This window comes from Heterocephalus glaber, unplaced genomic scaffold (assembly GCF_053883595.1).
Source record: "Heterocephalus glaber isolate CG9 unplaced genomic scaffold, H.glaber_assembly_v1.0 deba00001461, whole genome shotgun sequence".
Lineage (NCBI taxonomy): Eukaryota > Metazoa > Chordata > Mammalia > Rodentia > Bathyergidae > Heterocephalus > Heterocephalus glaber.
The window spans coordinates 41,940,226-41,949,356 of record NW_028258308.1 but is presented as its reverse complement, the minus strand read 5'-3'; the positions used below and the strand labels follow the sequence as shown (position 1 = coordinate 41,949,356).

General features: G+C 42.0%; 2 pseudogenes; both read right to left on the bottom strand.

Moving 5' to 3' along the window:
* Nucleotides 1-2,394: 2,394 nt before the first annotated feature.
* Nucleotides 2,395-2,889, bottom strand: LOC101718030 (GTP-binding nuclear protein Ran-like; annotated as a pseudogene).
* A 158-nt stretch (nucleotides 2,890-3,047) lies between these two features.
* LOC101723035 (nuclear receptor coactivator 6 pseudogene) lies at nucleotides 3,048-5,952 on the bottom strand (annotated as a pseudogene).
* Between the last annotated feature and the right edge of the window lie 3,179 nt (nucleotides 5,953-9,131).

The window sequence follows — 9,131 nt, the reverse complement described above, 5'->3', positions numbered from 1 at the left end:
GATCCTCTCACTAGTTGGAGAAAAAATATTGGACTAAATTCTACAGCTGTTCATGGTAAAAGCTATCGGTCAACTAGGAGTAGAAGAGAACCTTCTCAACATATAAGCCATGTACTCCATAATTCCACCAAAAATGCCTTATATGAATGGAGAAGATACAATGCTTTCTCCCTAAGGTGGGGAACAGGGCAGATATGCCTACTCTTCATCTGTCCTTTAAACTTTGAAACAAAGGGACAAACTGAAATAGTCTGACAATAAAATGACACAATCAGGATAGGATTGACAAGGTAGAAGTAAAATCTTTATAGGTAGATGAAATGATCATCTACAGAGAAAAAAACTAAGAAATCTTTAGGAGCCCCTAGAACTTGTATTTGAATTTAGCAGGAGTAGAAAACACAAGGTATATATAAAAATTCAGGTCTATGTATACTTGCTATAAAGAAAGAATTGGATATCAAAATTTAAAAGTTATGTAGGAGTACAAAGGACCTAGAAAAGTAAAAAGAAAAAGAAAAAAAAAGCAGTGTTGGACAACATTCATTACCTAATTTTAAAACTTCCTCTAAAGCTACAGTAATCAAGGCAGTGTTGGTATAAGGAAAGACATATAGATCATTGGAATAAAACAGATAATCTAGAAATAGAACCACACATATATGGTTCACTGAGTTTTGAAAGATTATTTAACATTAACATTTTATAGAACATAAACTCAATTCAAGAGCAGAGGAAAAGATAGTGTTTTCAGAAAATGGAAAAAAACGATAAATGAGATTCCATCAAAATTTTGAACATTAAATGACGTCATTAAGAAAAGGAAAAGTAGTCCTTAAACAAACCATATTTATAATGCATATAACCTATGACTAGAATATATAAAGAAGTCTTACAGCTCATTAATAGCCCAATTAAAATGTAGAGACAAAAAGATGATAAATAGCCAGTACAGCACAAGAAAAGGTGTGCAACACTAGAATCAGAAAAATACTAATCAGCATAATAACAAAATTGAATTATAAACTCATTAGGGAGATGAAGTTAAAAGTTTTAAAAGAACAAATGTCAGCTTAGGTGTGAACCAGTTAGAACTTTCTAATACTGCTAATGTGAATGTAAAATGATAGAAACATTTTGGAAAAACATTATAGAAATTTCTTGTATTACTGTTAAGAACCAACAGTCCTGTTCTTAAGTTTTTACTTAAGAGGAATGAAAGCACATGTTCACAATAGATTTGTACATACAAGTTGACTCGCTTATCTGAAATTCTTGGGACCAGAGTGTCTCAGATTTTCATTTGAAATCCCCTTGATCTGCAAAGAGGATAGCTACTCCTGCTTTTTTTTGGTTCCTGTCCCATGGAGTATTGTTTTCCACCTTTTAACTTTCAATCTATGAGTTTCTTTTTTAATTAAATGTGTTTCTTGTATGCAGCATATTGTTTAATTTCTTGTCATACTGGATGGATTCATTCTGCTGGGCTTCCTGGGGTTCTGATCCTCGTTGTCTTTTCCTAGGATTTTGTGTAAAAGTTTTTGGAGTCCTGGTTTGGTATTCATGAAGTTCCTAAGGTGTTCTTTGTCATGAAAGTATCGTATTTCTCCATCAAGTTTGATAGATAATTTTGCAGGGTACATCAATCTGGGTTGGAGTTTGTTTTTCTTTAGGGCTTGGAATATGTCACTCCAAGATCTTCTTGCCTTGAGGGTTTGCATTGAGAAGTCTGCTGTGATTCTGATGGGCTTTCCTTTGCATGTTTTTTGTTTCTTTCCTCTAACTGCTTGTAGAATTTTGTTCTTCTGTTGAGTTTCTGGAATCTTAACTATTATATTCCTATGTGTAGATTTTTTTTTTGATCATGGCTGCTTGGAGTCCTATATGCCTCACTTATCTGTATGTCAAGTTCTTTTCCCCTGCTTTGAAAGTTTTCTGCCATCACTTCTATGAACAGTTTTTTTATGTCATCTGAACTCTCTCCTGTTTCTTCATTGACTCCAATCAATCTTTTGTTATTTTTCTTTGCATTGTCTAGCAGCTGCTGGATTGATTTCTTGTGATCCCTTACAATTTTAAAGAAATTTTTCTTTTCCTGGCCACTAATAGCAATCTTTTCTTCTTTTTATTTTATTTTTTTAGATATTTGAAATACAACTTTATTCTGATTCTAAATGAAAAGGAATGGGAATGACAGTAACAAACAAGATTTCACCACCAAATACTGTGATGTGACAGTAAGAATCTTATATTTGAAACTCAAGAAGGAAAACAACTGCATTCCAAACAGCTAAATATGCAGGTCCAAAAAATGAAGGTTTAACTGCCACATTCATTCCGAAACCCATTCATCTCCTCAGCATCCCAAAGATGAAGCATACGTCTGCTTCTAGGTAACAAGGTGGTACACATGTGGCACCAATGGCATCACAGGACAGTGGCCTATAAAACTAGACTTCTGATGCCGGCCTGCTTCACTCCTCACAGGTCGTCATCCTCATCTGGGAGAGTAGTGGTCCAAGCAACCTCTAAATCATGTTCATACTCTGCTACCAGTGCTGGGTCCTTGACGACCTCTGGTGGGGCAAGAGTGGGCATGGTGACGAACTCCAAGTTCGAGTCTCTGATGAGCTTCCTGATGAACCAGAAGAAAGGCTTCTCAAAGTTGTAGTTACTTTTGGCAGAAATATCATAGTACTGAAGATTCTTCTTTCCATCAAAGACAATCTATTTCACCTTCACTTTCCTGTCCTTAATGTCCACTTTATTGTCACACAACACGATGGGGTTGTTCTCACACACTAGCACCAGATCTCTATGCCAGTTAGGCAAGTTCTTGTAGGTAACTCTGGATGTCACATCAAACATGATAATAGCACACTGAGTCTGGATATAGTAGCCATTGTGCAGCCCACCAAACTTCTCCTGGCTGGCCATGTCCCATACGTTGAACTTGATGGGGCCCCGGTTGGTGTGGAACATGAACGAGTGCACCTCCATGCCCAGCATGGCCAAGTACTTCTCGAACTCACTGGTCAGGTGGTGCTTCAGGAACATGGTCTTGCCAGTGTCACCGTCGCCCACCAACATGAGCTTGTTGCTTTGGTATTATTTTGCTTATTGTTTACCCCAAAATGGTCTGCAGAGATATCACTCTACAGTAAGTTGACCAACAATGGGCTTATCAGTGTGACATCCTTATTGACTGGGAAACCTGGATTCTGACCGCAAGAAATTTGATTTCCATTGGGTGCTCCACTGAAAGGTGCATTGAAAGGCATCCCATGGCCTAAGAAGTGGTTTCCTGAGGTACTGTTTCCCTGCATGGCCTGCACATGAGGGGGGACCATATTGGTTTGTTGTATGCTGACATCAGGTATCATCTGAGACAAGCTGACATCATTATTTGCTGTAGTAGCAGGATCACCATGCTGCTGGGCCATGTCAGGGCTAGGCCCTGGTGGCCACAGGACTTTCCCTTGAATCCCCATAACCTGAGATGGACTATTGTTTATGGGCCCTTGCTGGGGCAGTATCTGTCCTGACATCTGTCCTGTAAACTGCATCATGTTTCCTTGTATGTTAGGAGTTGGTCCCCTCATTATCTGCTTTGGTCCAGGCATGACATTGGATTGGTTCTGGGTGTTAAACTGCTGCTTATTGCCCTGCATCTGATTGGTCATGATCTGCTCTATCATTGGGTTCTGTTGGAGCAAAACCTGCCCCTGTGTCCCCATCATCTGGTTATGTGGTGCCATTATTTGCTGGCCCTGCTGGGAAACCAACTGCTTAGGTAGGGTCATTCTTTGGAGTGAAGGCCCAAGATTTTGGTTCTGAGCATTCACCATCATCTGGCCCTGTGGCATAAACTGGGCCCTTGAAAGGATCATAGGGTTCTGAGGGTTCAAAGTTTCTTGTTGCTGAACCATCTGGCCCTAGGAGGGCACAATCTGCTGGTGCATGCCCATCAGTTGGGATGGTGGGCCTTTCTGGGGCTGGCCTTGCATGTTGCCCAGGTTCACCTGAGGAACCCCAGAACTACCAGCTAACTGGTTGTTCATATTGCCATGAATTCCCATGAGGCCAGGCTGCATCATATTTGGTGGCCCGTGGGACACCTGCATCTGGTTTTGAGGAGGATCAGCTCCTTGACCACCTGCATGCTGGACATTTTGATTTTCTTATAGTTGGGGGGCTCCTGAATTCCCAGGGGGGGTTGCTATGGTGGAAGGCACCTGGCCTTCCATAAAGTTCAGATTGGCCTGTCCTGCTGAGAAGCCAGGTGGGAGGCATTTAGGCATTTCTCCTAGGGCTGGATGTAAACACTGTGGCCCCTGGTTTGGTGGTTGCTGCTGCATCACCATGAAATTAGGTTGCATATTTCCTTGTTGAACCATGGGATTCCAACCTAGAGAGCTGACAGGCTGCTGAAATCCCTGGGGAAGTGGGTTATTTTGAGGTGGCCTTGGTCCCATCTGCTGCTGAGTTTGGTTAACCATTGGGGAAGATGCAGGGGATCTCTGCTGGAAGGAGGAGGGTGAGGAAGCAGGAAACTTGTTGGTGAGGTGGGTCTGCTGCAAGGGGGTTGGGACCCCGGAGGGCCCTCCCTGCATACTCTTCATCTGAGAAGCTGTGAACTGGCCTGGGTTGCTCATCTGAGGAAAGTTTGTATGGGCTTGTGAGGCTTGCTGGCTGCCAAAGGGATAAGGAGGGGGAGGGTGGGAAGGTACCATGGCTAAGGATGGTCTTGCCTGGAGTTGCCATTGCATTGAGCCAGGCAAGGAAGACTTCTTCCACCCCTGGTTTGCAGTCCTTGTGCCCAGAGAATCCTGGGCTGGAGGAGGCTGAAGGGCTCCAGAAGGCAGCTGGTTCCAGCCTGGAGGAACAGGCACCTGAGTTGGGGCAGTAAACTGGGGATGAATCCCCTGTGGCTGTTGCTGGTGATGTTGCTGTGGGGGTCTGGCCTGCAATTGTTGCTGCTGCTGCTGTTGTTGCTGCTGCTGTTGCTGTTGTTGCTGTTGCTGCTGCTGCTGTTGTTGATGCTGCTGCTGCTGATGTTGCTGCTGCTGCTGTTGTTGCTGCTGCTGCTGCTGCTGTTGATGCTGTTGCTGCTGCTGCTGGTGCAGCTGGGGAAAATTAGCTGGGTTCATTTGTCTGTTCACAGGAACAGGCTTCATTGGGTGATGTGGAGGAGCTAAACATCCTGAGGGATGACTCTGCTGTGGTCTATGGAGCCCAGAGAGGAGTGGATCCATTCATCTGACTGAGAAGCAGGGTGAGGGGTCCTGGGGTGCTGTTCTGGATTGGTGCCTGGTGCCATCATGGAAGATGACATGTTTCCACCCTGGGGTATCATAATAGTGTCAGGCCTGGTCATCCTTATCAATCTTGGCCCACCTGCCATGGGAAATCCTGCCTCCATTCTAACTGAATTTCCAGCTCCCACAGGTCCATTCATCCTCATATCTTGGTTTCAGTTCTGAGCCAAAGCCAGGTTGATAGCACCTTCCCCTTCAATCTGAACAGAGAGGATCCCCAAATCCCAAAGCTGTTGGTTGTTGCTCTGAGCGAGGATCCGTAGCCATTCTGCTGCTTCCTGGGGGATGTTGAATGTCACACGTACACTGTTCCATGGCTCCACCTTCTGTACTTTCAGCTTGTAGGACTCCATGTGTAATAAATTAGGAACATTCTTTAATATGGTATCCAATTTCCATTTGAAGTCTTTATCATCTATATTTCCTTTGATGACAACAAAAATTTTGGAATCCTCCAAAATACTATCATTTTTTGTGTCATCATCTTCTAGTCCAGAGTCAAAATCCACCTCTGAGTCTTCCACTGATGATGAACACAAGGAAGTATAGATGTCTTCTAAGTTTGGGAGATCATCCAAAACCATGATGAATATTGTTCCAGAAGCATATGCCAAGTGAAGAATGAGAAAACTGAAATATCTTTCTTAATTTTTGTCATTTATTCAGGTCATCAAAGTCCAAACAAGCTGGCATTTTTAGGGCTTGTATTTCAAGGTAGTAGCCAAATCAAAATACTGTTTAAGAACTCTCTGACCGCTCTCAGAAAAGAAAGTCAGTTGAGGGCCGGGGATTTAGCTCAGTGGTTTTTCCACCTGCTACGCAAGCACAAAGACCCAAGTTCGATCCCCAGTACCAAAAAAAAAAAAAAAGAAAGAAAGAAAGTCAGTAGGGCCCCTCTCCATTGCTCCCAGGACCCGAGCACAACCCTGGTCCTCCTGGGTGGGCCTCGGAGCACCAGCCCAGGCCGTGCGTGCCCACCACCCTCTGTGCATCTGCCCGCCAGTCCTCCCATTAACCCGTCAGTCTGGCCCTCTGCACCTGGCCTCCTGCAGCCTGAACCTCTGCACCTGGCCTCCTGCAGCCCAAACCAGCAGGGCCTCAGGGAGTCAGCAGGGAGGGGGATGAGCTGGACTGGGCTGGGGAGAGAGGGGGAGGGAGGGCAAGCAGCAATCTTATCTTCTATATCTGAAATTCTGTCCCCTCATTGGCTCATTCTGCTGCATAGTCTTTCAGTGGACTTTTTAATCTCCTGGAAGTCTGTTTGTACCTGTTTTATGGATTCCATTTGCTTCCTATGCTGGGGTTCCATCATGTTCTTCAGCTCCTCTATTTTTTTTATGTGTCCTCTCTAGATTTATTAATCATGTCTTGTACTATGGGCACAATCTCTGGTGTTATCTGAGAAATTATTTCTGATTTCATTTTTTCCATATCCTCTTTTGTTGCCAGTTCATAGAGTCCAGGTGGTTGAGTATGGGAGTGTTCCATCTTGTTTCCCTTTGGCTTTGTTTTAGGTGATCTGGGAGTCTGGTTTTGAAACTTGTTTATGTGTTTTCTCATTTCAGTGAAGGGGTGTTGCTCCTAGTGCCCGCACAGCTCACCTTCTCTGTGCTGGGAGGGTGTGGTACAGGAGCCTAGAAACCTCCTCTTGTGGACTGGGAGTGGCTCACCTCCTCTGTGCTGTATATGAATTTCTTGAAATGAGTTTTCCTTTGACTATGGTTTGAGAGTTGTATCATGAATGAAGGTTGGACTTATCAAATGTTCCTTCCTAAATATCTTGAAAAACTTCATAAGAATTTTCTCCCTTAGTCTGTTAATACTATTATTGAGGTCAACTTTGGGGCTCATAGTTTAATATTCTTTAGCATATAATTAATTCCTAAAATCAAAGGAATTCACAAGCACATATGTGGAAGAGTGCAGAGACAGACGAAAAGCCAGGACACAACTCTGAGGAAATTCAGGCTTTTGTAGAGGAGTAACAGTTGGCATCCAATAATGACAAGGAATATTTGGTGAAAGAGAAGAAACATTAGAGAACTGTGCAGTCAAATAAAATATGTATTGGTTGGCAACAAGAAGGTCCTTGGTAACATTTGCAGTAAATATCTTAACAGAATGAGTGGGGGATTGAAAATTTGGGATTGAGAGCCCAACATGGAAAGAATTCAAATTGGATTCTGAAACAAGGTCACTGAGATCAGTGCTTCCAATAAAAGAAGCTGGAAATTTAGGATAAAATATTTTGGAAATTCTTTTTTAAATGTACTCAAGATCTTTGGCAGTGCAAAGTTCCTCAAAAAGTTCTAGAGGAGATCTGGAATCCAGATTTAAGTAGATATTGAGAATAAACAATTTTTTCTGGCAACATTTTGAGGGTGATAGTCAAGGACAAAAGATGCCATCTGAGAATTATCCCTGGGTCCTGGACTGTCCTCAGAGTAGGCAAAGAAGTTTGCTCTGCTGTTCTTCCTGACACACTTTACCCCTCCTGCCACAAGTCTGGCAACAACAGCAAGGAAGTCCTATTTACTGAAGGCTCCTTGGACACTTCTCTTTGCAATTTCACACTCAGTACTGAAATGGCATTGCTGTGCATTACTCACATCAACTGTTAGACAGCTACATCTTGAGTAAAGGCTTGTACATCTCGAGCTCAACATATTTCAAAGAGAAGGCAGTTTTGTTCGGACTCTGTAAAGATTTGAGGGCTGTGGCTCTGTGGATATCAGTGAAGCCCCTTAGGTTGGAATTACAGGGTGGCTTTGAGTTCAATAACTTCTTAGATAAGAGAAAAGATATGTTACTAACTTGTCAAACCCTGCCTCTCAGCATGAATGTAAGAGGCTTTTACATTTTTCCAGAAAGGCCTAGTGTCCAAGCTTTTGTTTCTTATGTTCCAGATATGACTCTAGGGCACAAACATGGAATATGGTATTAGTAAAAACTAGAAATAGTGTTTTAGGAAAAATTTAAATGTTAAATAGGTTCTATTGCTCTGGAATGTAAATATATTGCTGGAAGTAAAATACATGAAGAGCAACAGTGTCATTTATCCTTGCAATGACATGGGTAGCAAGTGTTGGAAGTTTGAATAATCACACTTTCACAAAATTATTTAATAAGAAAGAAAACATTAAGATTTCACTTTTAGCTACTAATTTGTATGTATGAATTTTAATATCATAGCCTTACTTTTATAGTGTTTGCTTAGATTCTGCAAATGTTAGAAGAATAAGGTCACATGAGTTAAATCACGGGACCTTGTAATCGTGCTAACAAGCTTGCTGGGTAATATGGTTGTTCAGCTTTTTGAGGAGCCTCTATAACTGTTATGTATCACATCTGTATTGACACACATTCTAGTAACAGTATGCAAGGGTTTCCTTCTATTAACAGCCACACCAACACTGATTATCCATGGTCTTTTGATAAAATTTAATTGAAATTTTATTGTAAAGGGCTAAGAGGAAATGCAAAGGATAAAGTCAGGAGATCTTATGGACAGTATAGAAACATGATAACAACTATAGCTCCTGTAGACCAGGGAGAGCTCCATGGTAGGGCATGTCTTACCATACACAAGTCCCAGAGTTCAATCCCCAGCACATCCCACCAGCTACCAGCACCCCCTAAAATAAAAACAGATCATAGCCTTTGGAGCCTAGCTCCTCAAATTTGAAATTCCTTCTATTGTGAAAATGACAAACTTTGTGTTTTCATTCCTTTATTAGTCAAAGAGAGGTAAAAAAATAACATAGTTTACTATTTTGTAAATATTAAATGAATTACGCAGAACACTCACAATTA